The following is a 16828-nucleotide window of genomic DNA, read 5'->3' on the forward strand; positions in this document are numbered from 1 at the left end:
TGGATAGGAAAGATACCACCTTGGGAAAACAACTTCGAGGCCATGTGTTCCGTTTGCAGAAAGGAAGGCGCTTTTTGCTTGGGTTTCTTGTTTCCCACTTATTTCCCACTGTGCTTACAGCTGTGCAGGTTTAGTAATTAATTAGTTAAATAAACCTGTGTAAGAAAGCTTATTGCATGTGTTGGAAGATTTTGCAATTATCATCCTCACCAGCCTGGTTTAAAACCAAAAAAGCTCTGAACTGCCCTCCTGCCCTGAACCTTTTCAATAAACCCATACTTGGTTTGGTTTTTTCTCAGAAAAAAGGAAAGATCCAAAAAAAATCTCAATTGAATGCCCACCAGGAGCCTCTGGGCCCTTCCATATAGACCTTTCTCAAGACAAAGCCAACTTTACACCCTTTGATTTTAAATCCACTTGCTGCTGTACTCCTCAGTGCTTCAGTGTAATGGGGCAGGGGAAAGATTTGCCCAAGTACTAATCCTTGGCATTGTATCTGAGATCGAATTGACTTTGAAGGATGCTTTTAAAACATGCCTGAATGATGAAGTTGAAACTTAGGTTCTGTATATTATTTTTACTGCACCTTGCCTTCAAACTAATGAGTCATATGATGGGTAATCAAGTCCTTAAGCAAAATTTAAAATGGTGCAAGGTGGGGACAGGAACTCAAATTTGCGACAAGCCGATTGCATGTTTTTAAAAAGTCAATACAAAGAGGAAGTGACTAACCAGGATGAGATTCTTCTGTGACTCACTCTGGTTCCCTTGAACTTCACCAAGGGTTGTATCTTGATTTTTGCTTCCATCTTTAATAACAAATTGGTTTCAGTGTTAAGCAGGGCAAGTTAATACCTAGACTATAGGTAAGGAAGCCATATTGCTTCACAACAAACACAGATTGCCTCAACCAGGCCTGTGCCAATTGGGCCCTGGCTTGACAAAGGTGTGGACAACACCAAATTTCAGGCCCAAATGGGGAATGAGTCATAAACTTCGATGGCCCTTGAGTGGCAATCTACTTCTCTTATGAGTCATGCATACGATTCAGGTTTTGTGAGCATAATAGATAGGAGAAGGTACGATTAGTGCATTAAGATTTGTGTTGACAAAAATTTCACTGAACTAAGAATCTAGATATATTCATTCTAGTCCTAGCTCTCCCACTAAGGAACTTTATGACTATGTGTGGGTCATTTTTTTCTCTTTGTTTGGACTTCAGATTCCTCTTCTGTCAAATGGAACAAGAGGTTAGGGTGAGAGAAGTTGGACAAGATTATGCCTAAGCTCTCTTCCAGATGTAACATTCTGAGTCTTGTGACTTTCCATTCATTTCCCAATGAAGTGAATTAAGTGAATGATTATTCACTCAAAGGGGAATTAAGCGAGCACTCCTTCCACTACCCTATCACTGCTTCTCTAACAAGAGGCATGAGGTGGCCCCAGAATTTAAATGATTGAGACCCATTATTTAGGGCATCATCTACTTAGAAAGACACATGCACATATTCTAGGAGTATCTGGTTGAATTTCATTTGCATGGCTTCCAGGCCACCATGATGTCAAAATGACTTAAGTCGTTGTTTTTTCAGTTTTTCCCACTGGTTGCTTTGGCATCACTGAGGCCCAATTCCAGATTAAGAAAGGTTATCTCCTGCAGAAATCCAACACTTTCCCCAAAAAATCTACATCCAAATCTCTAGCCCAGTCAATTACTGTTGCCTGCTAAAGATCTTCCCCTTCAACACAGTTGGCCAGAGGCACTGGCATCCATTGGCAAAATCACTTCTAAGGGCTCATACCCCTTAAAGAAAGTCATATTTCAGAGTAAATAGTGTACATTTTTCACAGAAGTGGGTTACTGGTTAAGCTTTGCCATCAGTCTTGTGACCTCCTGTGGCTGTAGGGAATGACTTGGTTCCATTTAACCTGCCATAAATAAAAGTTTAACACATTTTTGAACCAATTTATCCAATGCAGATGCATATGATGGTTGAAGGCCTTTTGACCTTAGATAGTATCAACAGCCAATATTTGGAAGTTTTTTTTTTACATGCTACAAACCCAAAATAACAAGTTACTTGTGGGGGAGAAGCCAGAGAAAGACAAGGCAAATGAATTCGAACTTCACTTTAAATGGGATGCAGTCTTGGTTACATGAAGATTTGGCCCAAGGAGCATCCATGAAAGGAAAAACAAACTATATTTAGTTCATTCGAATTTTATGATCCTACAGATGCATTATTAAACTGAATTATACTTCTCTATTGATTTTAATTGTCATTTATGCCTAAGAGCCATCAAATTTAGAGGCAACAGATTTAGATTTAGAAATGTCATTTGTCCAATTAAAAGTCTTACTTACCCCTACCCAGGGCTGGATTACCCTAGAGTTCTTAAGGAGCCATTTGCCCTTAACCTGGGGGCTCATCTATGCTATTCTAAGGCAGGAAAACATGCAGCAATAGCCTGGCCCCTAGAAGTTTTGTCTGGTAGCCTTTCCCATAAAGTCACATCCAGGTCCACCTCTGGGTCTGGACCAGCCAAAATTGAGAATATGTGGAAAAAAAACCAGAATGGCACCTTTCGTCTTTGTCTCTCCTTGAGTATCCATGTGTCCAGTTCAGTGTCTCTCGCTCACAGGCAGTTGGTTGTAGCGGAAGAACTGGATTTCCCTTTCTGTCATTGACTAGGCTGTCACAACAGGAGAATTCCATACATATTAACTTAGTCTGATGGGGATAAGATGTTATAGTCATAGATATTAACTAGTCTTATGGGAAAGGTGGAGAGATGTGGACTAGACATAAAATTGAGTGAATTTGGAAAAGATTGAATGATTGACCCCAAAAAGGATGTCATTAATGGTTAAGTATTTATGTGGAAGGAAGTCTCTAGGGCAGTGCTTCAGGGATCTGCTCTCAGCCTTGGGTTGCTTAAGATTTTTATCAGTAGCTTGGAAAATGGCATAGGCAGCATGCTTGTTAAATCTGTAGATGACACAAAGGTCAGACGAATAACTAACACATTGGAGGACAATGAGGCTCTGAAAAGATCACAGGCTAGAATATTGGACAAAATCAAATAGGATGACATTTAATATAAATAAATGTAAAGTTCCTAGGTTTGGGTGCCAAAAAATCAACATCACAAGTACATGGTGGAAGAGGTTTGGCTAGATAGTAGGTGGTCTACAATGGAGCTAATGTTGCAGGTTCTGAATGAGCTAACAGTGTGACCTCTCAGCTCCATAAGCTGATTACCACGAGCTTGCCAGGCTGCAATGAGAAAAGAAAATGATGTCAAGAACACAGGACAATGTTGCTGTCTTCTATATCACATTTTATGAAGGACATTTTCAGGATGGAAAGAGTCAAAAAGAAGGGGAAATAAGATTGTGAAGGGCCTTAGGATCATGCCATGCAAAGATGGATGGAAGGAATGGGAATTTTTACCTAGAAAATACTCAGAGAACACATGATTGTCATGTGTCAGCAGCATTAGGCTTGTTCTGTTTGGCCCCAGAGGCTAGAACTGAGGCAGGGGGCAGGATTTGCTGAGAGGCACATTTGATGTCAGAACAAGCTTGTTCTCAATGAGAGGTGCCCAAACTTGAGAGGCAACAGATTCTTTCTTATTGGAGATGTCAAGCAAAGGTAAAGGGAATGTGGTAAAGGGGTCTCTTGGGCACACTGGACCTCTGAGGGTCCTTCCATTACTCAGCTGCTTTGAGAGGGAATGTACAGTCTTACATTTTGTCCCTTTCTCCATCTTCCAACCACATGAAGCCAAGATGAGCTCGATGCTGATGGGCCAGCCTTATCAAGAGGAGGAAGTATGATATGGTTGGGGGGGGCGGGGTTGGGAAGGGGCCAGTATAAACTCTCCGAACCAGAAAACAGTCTCTAGAGGCCTGCTAGAGTGACAGAGGTTATTTCTATCCTTCCATTGGTTCCCTAAAGATTCACTTTGTGCAGATGAACCATTGCCCTGGCTTATGGCAATACTTTTCCTTATTAAACCCATGTTCACCCGTTCTCCCAAAGCAGAGGTGAGGCCTAAGGGTGTGGGACACAGGATGGGTAAGCTGAGGAGGAGGATAGGGCATGATACCATGAGAAGGTCAGGCCTAAGAGAAATGCAGCAGCTGGAGGCCCATGTAGTCCAAAGGCAGCAAGTCTTGGCAAGAGGAACTCTGGGAGGGGGAAGGGAGAAGCTGAAGTGATGCTTTTCCTGCTTCATAGTTTTGCCTAAAGCAAGCCCTGGGTCTCTCTGGGTCAGGTAAGACAGCATGGAATTATATTTCACCCCTTGTTCTTTTATTTAAGATCAGCAGCAAATATAACTTTCCCTCCTTATCACAGTGCTTCAGTGTCACCCCTTCCTTATCTCTCTGCTAAAAGAGTCCCTCCAGCTGATAGAGAGACTAGGGGGTGAAAACTGACAGAGATCACATACTACCAGACTGCAAATCACTTAAATCATATTTTGAGTGGTGTATTATGGTAACCTATAAATAACTAATTGCATAAAATTGCTTTAGTAGTTTCTAGATGGCAGCTTTAATTAAAAGCACCAGAGACATTTAGAAGTTTAGAAATGGATGGCATGTAATTTGCCCTTTTACCAACCATAAAATGGTAATTAACGAATTTGATTCACTTCTTCCTATTAAAAGTTTTATGAGAATAGCAAGTTCCTTCTAAACACAGTCTCTCCTGCAGAAGGCAGTGGCTCGGCTCTCTCAGTCTTCTCCAGCATGGCTGGATGTTGTAATGTACAAATTCTTCAGAAGTTAATTAGAACATTTCTTTCGATGCAAAAATGTTTGCTTTTAAGGCTCCCAAACTTAAAACTGTACTGGAGTGAAACCTTTGCTCCTGGCACCACACAGCTTCCCTGTCATCAGGGGGCCTGGAAAGTGGAGGTTTGCCAAATGCATGCTGTTCACAGCATTCTCCAAGAAGCAGGGAAGACATTGGCTAGCGAGCCTGACTTGCAGAACGGCATGACATCTACAGTGTCCTGTCACCCCAGGGAAACCAACCAACAGAAGACAGCTCACATGGCTCTGTAAGGCAAACTATATCCATTAACCCAAGTAGAGGATGAAGCTGCCTCCAGCCTGCTATAAGCCAAGGTGTCTTTAGAAAGCCCTGGTTGGAGCATTAGCACTGGATCAGCCAATTGAGAACAGCACGCAGCATTTCTTGCCAATTTTGTGATTGAGCAGTGTGTTAAGTCTTTACTTTAGAAAACTAACTCCAGGACACATAGGGGCTGTGCAGTAGGAGTCAGAGCATTTCCACTGGGATCAGGGAGCCACAGGCCATTTCCACTGAGGTTATGCATGTTTTTGGTTGTTTTATCAACCAACAAGATCAAAGTTGATTGGATTCAAACAACCCCTCTGGTTTATTATTATTATATATCTGGAATTATGAAGTAGATGGAGTATGTATCTTTAAAAAAAATTATCTCTTTTCCATGCAATTCCCTCCCTCTTCTGGAAGCACCCAAGAACCTGGTAGCACCCCATTCTTCTAACCTATTTCTCCTGCCCCCAATTAAAAACTTTCTTGCCCTATGTCCCAATACCTCAGGGACCCAGTCTCAGCTATCTATAGACAGTTATCTAAGAAACTAATCCATGTTAAAGGATTTTAGTTTAATCTCATCATTTTAAAAGGAGGAAACTGATTCTCAGCTCAGGAGACTGACTTGCCCAAGATCCTATAGAAGGGATGCCATTTGTCCAAGGCTCTATAGCTAGTCAATGGCAAAGCCAGCACTGAAATCCAGCTTTCCCTCTTCTTGGTCCAGGGTTTTTTTCCCGGAGAGAGAATATGCCACAAACCCAAGGAAGAACACTACTATGGTGGCCATTGACAGAACAGTGGTACAGATGTTTGAGAGGCAAGCAGATGAACTTTAAGTGCCATTCACGCCATGCCTTTTATTTTGTAAAGGGAGCCTTTTGATTTACTATCATTTGGTTTAGTTTTCAGGGAAGGTTGGTGCTACCATCTTTTGTTTTCAAAATGTGTTTGTTTGCCTGAATTATACTTTCAACCTTTCTTTCTCAAACTAGTTGAGCATATAGACAGAAAGCTGTACACGTTTAGGGGGAGATTTCATTGGTTTAGATAACTGTCTGTAATTTACAGTCTTACAAAATTTCCTGAGACATATAGAGGTCAGCTGACTTGACCAGGGTCATGCTACAAGTGTATATCAGGGAGGGTCTAGAACATAGGCCCACCCTATGTTCTATGTTCCATGCTGCTTTGTGAATACTTACAAAAATATTTTCCATAGTCAGGAAAGTATTATTTTTTTCCTGGGAAGGGAGAGGCAGGGTATGGAAGGGAGCAGTGTCTAAGGGGAAGCATAGGGAAATTCGCAGTTTAAAAAGTGGCTTGAAAAGGTCAGAATTCTAAGGAAAGAATGAAAGAGCTTTGTTTTTTTTAATTTTACATATTTATCTTTTTTACACCAACTTCATTTCTGAATATATTCCTCCCTACTCACTCACCTCAGCCACTGGACTATCTTTGTAACAAAGCATTAAAAAAATAATTAAAAAGGCAGTTCAGCAAAACTAATCAAAGCATCCATATAGTAGGGGTAAATGCAGTGATCCACACCCATAATTCCCCACCTCTGCTAAGGAGGGAGGGAAATGCAGTTTCTCATCTCTTCTTTGAGTTCTTTGGTTGTCATACTCAATATTCAGTGTTGAATTACATTTTTTATTGTTTGGAGGGTTTTTATTCTTTCCATAATAGCCATTGTTTTCCTGATTCATATTCACTTTGTATCAGTTGATATAAATCTTCTTATGCTTCAGTGCCACATCTTCAAAAAAAGACACTTTATCATGGGCTTTAAAATGAGTCCTACACATGCACATAATTAGATTCAGGATGTTCCAGTTGTAGCTGAAAAGCAGAGACTCTATCTGCTTTATCTTCTAGCTCCTCACTGCCCCCAGTTCCTTCGGTGTTGCTGGCTGGCTGGCATCACTTCTGGCTCTGTTAATGACTGCAGTCCTATTAAAGATGAGTTTGCATTGTGAGCCAAGTCGCACAGAGCTGCCTGACCAGGCAGAGGGTCTGGCCAGGGCCAAGTTTTCCCACACAGGAAGCTGAGCTCAAGTGATGGCTAGCTCAGAGCCACAAATGTTGCCAAAGAGCCATTGAAGGCCACTGAATCACATAATTTCTTGTATTTATTGCAGAGGCTCTGACTTCCTTCTACCTTGAGTTCCTCACTAGTGCATTTGGGTTTTTAGAAAGTTTCCAAGAAATTGCAAGCACAATTTTTTATACCCTCTCCCCCCCAAAAAAACCAGGAAAAACCACTATCAGCTCTCCCTTACAATAGAGTCCACAGAGATTTTCCTTGATGGGTAGGACTCAGTATCCTAAGGAAATTGAAGCCAATGTAGTAGGATGATGGAAGGTATCCTCTGGTCCCCTTCAAGCCCAAACATTTAGAATGTCTGGCATTAGGTATGGGGCCATATGTCCCCAAACACTGTACTGTATTTAGTCTCTTGGGGTTATTACTGCCTTGGACTGATTGCAAGTCTTCAATTCAATATGCTTAGAAAAGTTATCCTATTGATCAAGACAGATAGAAGTATTTGATATCATTTATGATTCAGGTCCTGCAGAAGAGCATTTGCATGCATTTGGTTCATCTTGTATATGATAATATCCCTAGGCAGGGTAGGTATGTACTGGAAACCAATGTTAGTTAAATTATTACAATACTTGGAAGGTTTGGATGAATGGTCTTGCAACATCCCAGCTCCTGGAACAATGCTGGTGCATAGTAGGCATTTAATAAATGTTCTTTGGTCGATCGGTCGTAGTCAATGCATATGTCCTAGGCACGTCCTCTGTGTAAGAAACGAACCATATCCAGGAATAAATAAGTACAAGGTATGGTACCTGCCCTCAAGGAGCTTAGGTTCACAGTGAGGAGATAAGAGAGACACAAATGAAAAATAACTCTCAGGCAGAATGTGCTCCATGCCCAATTAGTGCTGTAAGAGAGAGTTAGAGAAAGCCTGAGAGATCTATTTGGGGAAAAGTTTCACAGACTTGATCTACACCTCTATAGATGAGTGGGATTTGCAGAGGCAGAACAAAGGGAGGGAGGTCCTTGCAGATAAAGGCAACATCATGGGCAGAGATAGGGTGGTACAAAAGCATTGGGGAGACAATGAGGATCGCTACCTGCAGGCGATGGAGCCAGCTTCCCTTTCCATGGCACTGAACCAGTCAATTTTTCCTAGGGGTAGGCGGTAAGGGTGGGTACAGGGTGGGGAGCAGTGTCAAAGGGGAAGCAGACAATTGTTGCTTGAAATCACACCAATTAGCTGGTTTGGCTGAGGTTTCACTTGCCTCAGTCATACTTTATTAAAACCTTGACTGGACTCCCCAAGTGTGTCCTCCATACTGTACATATATGTGCACATACATACACATACACACATGCATACATGCATGTAAATACACATACATGCACACAAACATACACACACACCTTTCTCTGTTCTGCTCCATTGCCCATTTGAGTTATATCTTCACCCCTGGCTTTGCCTTGCTGTTGACAAATGATTGTCTGGGCTCCTTGCTTTGCGAACCTCTCCCCTTGAGTATGCCTATTATTAGATATGTAAGGATATGGGGAATGACTGTAAATGAGAATTCCCTGTTGGCTGTGGATGGACACTACATGCAGAAATCATCTTAAAGAAATTTGAATTCCTTGTGAGTTAACCTACTTTTCTGAATAGGCAGTATTGTCTGCTTCCGTTTCTCTCCTCGTCATTTTATTGAGTATCCAGGCCAGGCTATTCTGCTTGGTTTGCCTTTTTTATTAGAACCTCTTGACTGCTCGCATACCTTGAGAAAGAGACTCATTTTCCCTGGTGTGTAACAATTTCAATTAGTTCTTTGCTGATCCATGAACAATAAATGAACTTTCCCTGCTTGGGCTAATTGTTCACACAAGTGTCTCACTAGGCAATTTATTTCCCCAGGACAACAGGGCCATTTTAATGTGATACTGCTGGGAAGTGTCCCAAGAAAAGTTGCTTGACATCTGAGGAGAGAGGAAGGGTAGAAGGAAGTAAACATGTTCCTCTTGGATCTCGTATAGAACTATTAATTATCTTGGCCCACATGTGTGTGCCAAGCTTCTTTAAATCTCACCCTTTCGGCACCTTTTGAACAAGGATTATAGTATTGAAAGACAAGGGAGAGAGAGATGCACAAACCCAAAGAGGAGCCAGGGAAATAAGTGAGCCCTTCCACTCAAATGCCCCCAAGCTGAGTGCCAGCCTGCCTCTGATCTTGGTTTCTCCGAGGAGGTGGCCAAGGGAGGCAGCAAATCAGCTTTGCAGTTAAATGTTAAGAGCCCCCCTACAAAGTTGCCTGTAGTCATGTGGGCTGTATTCATTTGTGTCTCTCACTACGAAAAGTTTTACCATCTTGTTTAGAAAAGTTTGAAGGTAAAATATACTCCTAGCTCAGTAATTCAGTGTTGTACTTGAAAAAAACAAAGCCTCTTGACAAAGAATCTCAGAAGCCACTGACTACAACTCATACCCGATCAAGGATCCCTTCTGCATCTCCAAAGAGAGATCATCCAGCATGCACTTGAATCCTTCTGGTGATGGGAAGCTCATTACATTTCAAAGAGGCTCTCGATCCACTATTGCAAAATTCTAATTGTTAGGAATCTTTTGTGTTGAGCTGAAATCTCTATCAATGCAAGTTATAGCCATTGTTTTAGTTTTACCTTCTGGGCCCAAGTACAGCAAGTCTCCAAGCCGAACAGTCCTGCTGCCTTTTGTCATCCATTTTCATCATCCCATCAAATTGTAGATCGAGAGCTAGAAGAGGACCCAAAGTTAATATCGTCTAAGCCTTTAATTTTATAGGTAAACTGAGGCATAGCGAGATTAAGATGAGGTTCTGGCCAGGACCAAGTTTTCCCACACAGGAGGTTGAGCTCAAATGATGGCTAGCTCCGAGCCACAAATTTTGCCAAAGAGCCACTGAAGGCCACAAGTAGGAAGTGCCTGAGTCAGATTCAACTACAGATCCTTGCTAAAGGATATGCTATCCAGCACCTGGCATATAGTAGGTGCTTGATAAATACTTATTTCCTTTTCTTCTCTTCTGCTTCTGGGAAAGTTGCAAGATTAAGGCAGGACCTAGAGTGGACTTAATGAAAAGGATCTGAAGAGAAGGAAAAGGAAAAGGTAGTTGACAAGTCAAAGCTAAGGGAAACAAATGCACCCAGTTGGCCTTAAGTGAAAGTATTAGCATGAATTGGTGGGAGGGTCAAATGGAGCAGCTAGGTGGTGCTGCATAGAGCGCCAGGCCTGGAGTCAGGAGAGCCTAAGTTACAGTCTGGCCTCTGGCTGATACTTATAAGCTGTGTGACCCTTGGCAAGTCACTTAACATTGTTTGCCTCAGTTTCCTCATCTGTAAAATAAGCAAAGAAAACCCCAAGTGGGGTCATGAAGAGTCAGACATGACTAAACAAAGCACCATTCTCTACCTGCCTGTGGAAGTCGGACATAACCCCTAAAATCAGAGTCTGTATTTCCCAATCCCCAAATTCCGGTTATTTGAGTCTCCCAGTTGCTCGAGCCATCAGGGCACTAGAGCCCATAGTTGGCACCTGACAAATGCCAATTGAATTGGATTCTGAGCACTTGGCTGTCTTTCAAGTATTGGTCATGTTGAAGAGGGAGTAGACTTGTTCTGTTTGGCCCCAGAAGGCAGAACCAGGAGCATTGGCGGGAAATGGCAGAGGTCAGCCTGGGCTGGATGTCAGGAGAAGCTTCCTAATAATGAGAGCTGTTCACAAGGGCACTAGATTATAGTGGACTCCCCCTCGCTGGCACTCTTCAAGTAGAGGCTAGATGGTCACTGAGGTCCGTTTCAATTCTGAAATTCTGTGATTTGGGCTTTCAGAGAAACAAAAAAGCTTACTATATTCTCCCAGGCCGTTTTCCAGAAGTCTCTCTATTAAAATAAGTGAGAGTTTTTTTTTAATTACATGTGGCCCTTACAGCTATCAGACTGTTTTGGTTTTGGGGGTGGGAGGAGGGTTAGGGGTTTTTTTTGTTTATTTTCTATCCAGAACTGCCTTCTTACCCACAAGGAAACGTGGTATTCTGCTGCTCTGAACAGTGCTCCACTTTGGGATTCTGAGCTAATATTTCCAGGCTGTTAACCTACACATCTGGACTCACAGCAATCACATTTTAATGGCTTTCCTCCTTCATTATTGATCAACAGCATCCTCTACTCCAGTAGGTGATAACTTTATTAGGGACTGCCTAAGATGCCCTGGCTTTAGGCAATTGTCATCTTTCTCAGGAATTATGGCATGAATTTGTTGGTGGAGAAGAAGGAAAACTTGGAGTCACCTGGCCCCTAATCTGCAGACGAGTTCTCCAGATCCTGGTTCAGGCAGGCAAGGCCCTGTTGGATAGCATGTTTGCTCACTTCTATACTGGGCTCTGAACGTACTTTGTACTCTCTCTGCTTTCTTTCTGAGTAGCCCTCTCAGTGCAAAGTGCTCCTTAGGCATGAATGCTAAGGAGCGGTGGCAGCTCCTTCACACCATCCCCACCCATGCTTGGATCAGCTTTCTATTGTAGAGCCCAGTTCATAACCATGGATTTCTTTTCTCACAAATGTGAAATGTGCCATCTAAGTAAAGCACTTGCAATTCAATTCAACCAGCATTTGTCAAGTGCCTCCTCCTGGCTCTGGCACTTCAGAGGTACAGCCCCTACCCTTAAGGAGTTTACATTCTATTGGGCTTCTCAAAGTGTTTATCTATCTTATGCATTATAGACTAATCCCATGGTAATATACTGAAATGGATTCTTTTGCTTGCTTTAGAAATGAAGTAGTTAAAAAATTTAAACCTTTAGAAGAGTGTGGTAGAAAGGCCAGAGCCAAAGCTCTGTGTTCAAATACCAGCTCTTAGGCTTACTAGCTGCGTGGCCCTGGCCAAGTTACTTAACCTCTCTGGTCCTCAATCTCCTCACCCATAAAATAAGGACATTGGACTGGGTGATTGTTAAAACCCCTCCCATCTCTCAGTCCTCTGATTCAATCCCTTCTTATTTAGTTAAGTCCTCTATCATCCAAAGAACATGAGGTCGGTTTTTTTAATAAAAAGGAAAACACGGGGCAGCTAGGTTGTGCAGTGAGTAGAGCACCGGCCCTGGAGTGAGGAGGACCTGAGTTCAAATCCAGCCTCAGACACTTGACACGCTTACTAGCTGTGTGATCTTGGGCAAGTCACTTAACCCCAATTGCCCTGCCAAAACAAAAAACAAAAAAAAAGTTTAAGAAAAGGAAAACACAACTAGATGAATAGTTTGGATGGATGGATGGATGGATGATGGATGGATAGATAAATCATTTCTTAAGGGTTTATTCTGTGCCAGATACTATACTAAGCATGGGGGATAAGCAAAGACAAGCAAAAAGAAAGCCAGTCCCTCCTACCAAGGAGCTTACATTCTAATGGGGGAAGACAACACATCAGGAGGAGCTGAAAGGGCCTGGGGGTGAGGAGCCTCCAAGGTTCCAGTGAAAGGGAGATGAGGTTGATAGATCCAACTGTTGAAACACATTTTATACACAGAATACCAAGTAATGGGACCTGGGTACCGTGATATCAAGCTGCCTTAATGGCAGTATTAATAATCATTAGTTCCATTTCTTTAGTATTTAGGTTTACAAAGAGTTTTCCTTCAAATGACCCCGTGAGATGGGTGGGCTGGATGTTAATATTCCTATTTTACAGACGAGGAAACTGAGGCTCAGAGAAGCTCTTTGGCTTGCCTAGTGACACAACTAATAAAGTCTGTGGCCGAGCAGGGATCCCAACCCAGATGTTCTACCTCCAAGTTCAGTCATCTTTCTGCTGAAAGTAAATTGAAGCCGCAACTCTTGCCAGCCCCAAATGGGCTTATGTGACCTTAAATCACTTACAAGCCTATCTTTAAAGAATAAAAGTGAAAATATACTGGGTGTGTGTCACATCCTCCCACTCAGTCTCACAGGCAATACATCATGATAGATTATCGCCACGTATGGGTTGTAACAATAGCCATTACTGAAAGGAGGGGAAAAGGATAGACAAAGACAACTTTCATTTTTTGTGCCCAGAATTCCCAAATCAATTTTATACCTTGGTAAGAGGGAGGCATTTTTTAAACATCTCACTAATGATGAATTCCCAAGAAAGGATGCAATAAATGTGTAGTTGAGGGTGAGGGGAGTCTGGAAAGGAAGAAATTGGAGTCTGCACAAAACTGTACTTAAATAGGCTATACCATAGAGCTCTCTACAGATTGGTTATTCCAATCCAAATGTAATTGAAACCAAAGCCTAGTGAATGGAAAAGTCTCAAGAAAAACAAAAAAGTCTGGGCCATGGTCAAAGAGGTCACACTCCTCTGGAAGAAGAGAGTAGCCTATGTACTCTCAGCAGAATACACCTTGGAGGCAAATACCATGTGCTCCAAACTATTTCAAAGGGTATTCATGTATGGCATCCAGGTGACATGGAGAAAGAGTTCAGAGGAAATGAGAGGTAAGATAATGGTGAGAATATTCTTTTTGTGATGCTGGTGATGACGATGATATTTGAGCCTGTAAGAAATCTCCCTCACAGTCACCCCAAGTGGACATCCCACTAAGGAATTATGTCTATGATACGGGCAATTATTCCGTGGAATGGGCTATGGGAGTTTGTAGCTATCGATGCCTGTCTTGTCATGTCGTCCTCAACATCTGTCTTGGAGTGTAAGTCCACCATTCCATAGATGATGCTGACTTCTGAGCATAGTTGATATACCTACATATTTACATCCTTGTCTTCCCCATTAGAATACAAGCTCCTTGAGAGCAGTGATGGGCTTATATTTATCTTTGTCTGCAGTACTTTTCACTGTACTTGGCGTGTACTGTAAAAGGTGCTTAATAAATGCTTATTTCTCCATCTGTCATCTATGAATTTCACTAGACTTTTGGGGAGTTATTTCTATTCTCAGCTTTACCATGAACTAACATGTTCTTAAGTTTCTTCCCTGCCAAATGAAGTGTAATATTTCATTTTCTTTGTTCAAAACATATCTCCGGGGCAGCTAGGTGGTGCAGTGAGTAGAGCACCGACCCTAGAGTCAGGAGGACCTGAGTTCAAATCCAGCCTCAGACACTTGACACGCTTACTAGCTGTGTGGCCTTGGGCAAGTCACTTAACCCCAATTGCCCTGCCATCCCACCCCCCTCCAAAAAATAAAATAAAAATAAATAAATAAAACATCTCCTCTTCATTTTCCAGATACTCTACCTGTGGTCTAGGGCAGGGGAATAAATAAGTCTATGTTCACGTCCATCCCTCCCAGCACCTGGGATGATGCTAGACCCATTGCAGGTGCTCAAAATCCTTGTCACCTTCCCAGGCTGAAATGAGAAAGTTGGCACAAAACCAAGGCCTTCCCCCATTGGTCACAGGTGTAGCCACTTCAGATTTGGAACAATCTGGAAATGGAGTTTGCTACTGCCCAGACAGAATCACAAAATGAGAATCCCTTCAACCAAAATGCATCAGAGATGAGAGGGTTGCCTCTTGGTGTGCCCGTCCATATCTGACACATCCAAGTTGGCACATAGTCCTTGAAAAATGTTTTCTAAGACCAGGAACTACTTGGAACTACTGGACACAGTTATTCTCACAGTTGGTCCTGCTGGTCTCCTAAGACAACACACAGAAACATACCTGATTTTAGGAATATTGGGGGAAAGTTAAAATGATTCTGTAACTTTTATAGATAGAAAAGATGAATCCATGAGGATCATCAGGATTAATGAACATACGCTACAAAACAAAAGCTGACTATTCCCCTTCTGCCAGAGAATTAGCTCATCTCAAGGCAGTTTAGAAAGTTGGCTTTAGAAACTAGTTTTGCATGACTTTATTCTTGGCCATAAAAATCACTCCCTCTCTTAGTTTCATAAAGAATAATAGGTGGGCTTTTAAGGAACAGAAACTACTAACTTTAACTTAAACCTAGTTCAGATGCTCATGACCTCTCACTTGGACTGCCGGAGACTGTTCTCCCTGCCTATTCCCTCCCCTCTGCATCCTCCATTCAGCCACCAAATTGATATTCTTAAAGCAGAAATTTGAATGTGTCACTCTCTTCCTCAGAAAGCTCCAGTGGCTCCCTATTTCCTCTAGAATAGAATGCCATCTCCTCTGTTTCATATGCAAAGCCCCTCCTAATCTGACTCCAAACTACCTTTCTAGGCACCAACCTCAGGTTGCTATTTGCTCTTCCTCTTGCACAAACTTAATATTCTATCTCCCATCTCCATGCCTTTGTTTAGGCTATCCCAAAAGAATGAATGAATGCTTACTATGTGCAAAGCACTATTTCAAGCATTGAGGATACAATTAGAAAAGTAAGACAATCCTTGCTCTCAAAGAACTCCCATTCCAATGAGGGAGATGGAATTCCATTACATGTGAAAAGATTAGAGCTCCAAGTTAGATAGGTGGGAAAATCCCATGGTTCTTAGGGTGCAGCAGCAAAGCAGATGGTAATTCCCCTTCCTTAATGTCATTTTCACTGATGAAATGATCTCACTTTCTGATGTGGAGCCATGTGACAGGGTCAAGGATTTTGGCGACAAGAACTTTCTTTCCTGGGTTCTCAGGAGCCATGTAGTAGATTATAGCCCCTGCAGGGCTGTATCTCCCCAGGATGGTGGCTGAAGGCACTGGACTAGAAGCATTGCTACTCCCCAGGCTCTTGGCTTCAGTGTCCTGGGCTGTCTCCATCAGGGTCTGAGGGGCGATGGTGGTCAGCTTGGTGTTGGTGGTAGTTTTACTTGCCTGGAATGTGCTGTATATCCGCAAAGGCACCCTGCTCCTCCAGCTAGGTTGGCAGTTGGTGGGGATGTCTGGCCCCCTCTCCACAGGAGTTGCTTGATTATTGGATGATGATTCTCCTTTAGAATTCTTAGCTTCCTTCAGAACCCAGGTCAAGTGCCCCCTCCTCTTAAACAAGGCTTTTGAACAAGCAAAATGAATACAGTAATACCTCTCTAGTTCTGAATTAAGGGGGAGAAGTGAAAAGTCCATATTGTGGACTACCTTTAAAGAGGTAGTGTGTAACTCTAGCTAGGACCAGATCCGGGCTATGTATGTATTAATCATGTACACCTCAATGAATAGCTAAGAAGCCAAAGCTCCAAAGAAAAGTAGGACATGTGAAGAGGAGGGCACTCTTCGGGATGATCTAGAGCTAGAAGGGATCCCAGAAACCATCTAGTCAACTTCCTCATTTTACAGATGAGGAAACTCAGGGCATAGGACTTGCTCAAGGTCACAAAAGTAGTAACTGGCAAAGGCAGTATTTGAACTCGAGTCCTCTGCCTCCAAATCCAGTGTTCTTTTCATACACCATTGGCTCACTTCTCAGACCTTTTTTATAGCAGAAATGATGTAAAATTAGCCAGTTTTTTTCTCTTGGATTGAAAAAAATGTATTGTTAGGTATGTGTTGACTGCAGATGGGCTGAGGGGAAACATGGGGGTGGGGGAAGGTGGAAGGGAAATGAATTTGTACCAAACCAAATATTTAGCCAAGGTTTGAAACTGTTTAAGTTGGACCATCTTCTCAGCAGAGAAATGAATATCTCTCTGAACAAACCTCTCATATTACCATTCTATCTGTACTAAGCAAAATTGAAGTCATATTTCTT

General features: G+C 42.3%; 1 protein-coding gene across 5 annotated transcripts in view; it reads left to right on the plus strand.

The window, feature by feature from the left end:
- TENM1 (teneurin transmembrane protein 1) overlaps positions 1-16828 on the plus strand; it is a 448583-nt gene that overhangs the window by 380496 nt on the left and 51259 nt on the right. The window lies entirely within an intron of this gene.

The sequence above is a fragment of the Trichosurus vulpecula genome, chromosome X (assembly GCF_011100635.1).
Source record: "Trichosurus vulpecula isolate mTriVul1 chromosome X, mTriVul1.pri, whole genome shotgun sequence".
Taxonomy (NCBI): Eukaryota; Metazoa; Chordata; class Mammalia; order Diprotodontia; family Phalangeridae; genus Trichosurus; species Trichosurus vulpecula.